Source organism: Austrofundulus limnaeus, unplaced genomic scaffold, assembly GCF_001266775.1.
Source record: "Austrofundulus limnaeus strain Quisiro unplaced genomic scaffold, Austrofundulus_limnaeus-1.0 Scaffold5662, whole genome shotgun sequence".
NCBI lineage: Eukaryota > Metazoa > Chordata > Actinopteri > Cyprinodontiformes > Rivulidae > Austrofundulus > Austrofundulus limnaeus.
The window spans coordinates 1473-2217 of record NW_013958064.1 but is presented as its reverse complement, the minus strand read 5'-3'; the positions used below and the strand labels follow the sequence as shown (position 1 = coordinate 2217).

Genomic DNA, 745 nt, shown 5'->3' with positions numbered 1-745 from the left:
AAATGATCCAGTCGCCTTTTTTAGTTAAATCTTGTGCCTCTATTGAGAGAGAGTGTCACAAAAAGCTGCAGAGAGAAAGTATGATTTTATTTCGCTGTTTTCACTCGACAGGACGGCTTGTGAGTGCATCCTGTGTACTTGCTGCAGCACCAGCTGTCCCAGCTACTGGTGGAACGGAGACAAACACCTGGGAGCTGCTGTCCTCGTGCAGGTAGAATGTTAATTATTCAAATACGAAATAAACCTCATAATAAGGCTATGATTGAACCTTAGAGCAAACTGTATATTTTGAAATAAGAAAAACCCTGAATCTTGTCGTCCCACAGGATGGATGATCGACGCCCGCGACGAGTTCACCGAGGAGCTTTTGGCTAAACTCCAGGACCCTTTCTCCCTTTACCGCTGCCACACCACCATGAACTGTACGAAGACTTGCCCCTAGGTGCTTTTACATCAATAATCTGCACATTTCCTCACAAATTTGAAGGTTTTGGTGTCTTATTGCTTGTTCAACAAACTTCTCCACAGGGTCTCAACCCAGGAAAGGCCATCGCAGAGATCAAGAAATATGCTAGAACTGCTTTTGAAAGAAAAGAAAATGCTACCAAAAAAGTGTTTTGATGATGCCATTGATTTTTATTGTAAAAACTTAAAACATTTCTATGTAGTTCTGTTCTGAGTGTTGTTTACCTGTAGGTTTCTGTACAAACTCTCAACAGGACTGTGCTGCCTCAGATTACATCAG

General features: G+C 42.0%; 1 long non-coding RNA gene across 1 annotated transcript; it reads left to right on the top strand.

Moving 5' to 3' along the window:
* The first annotated feature begins 6 nt into the window (after positions 1-6).
* Positions 7-605, top strand: LOC106512316 (uncharacterized). Its single transcript, XR_001309646.1, has 3 exons — positions 7-211; positions 327-442; positions 529-605. It is a non-coding gene; the product is annotated as an uncharacterized LOC106512316 (long non-coding RNA).
* Positions 606-745: the final 140 nt, after the last annotated feature.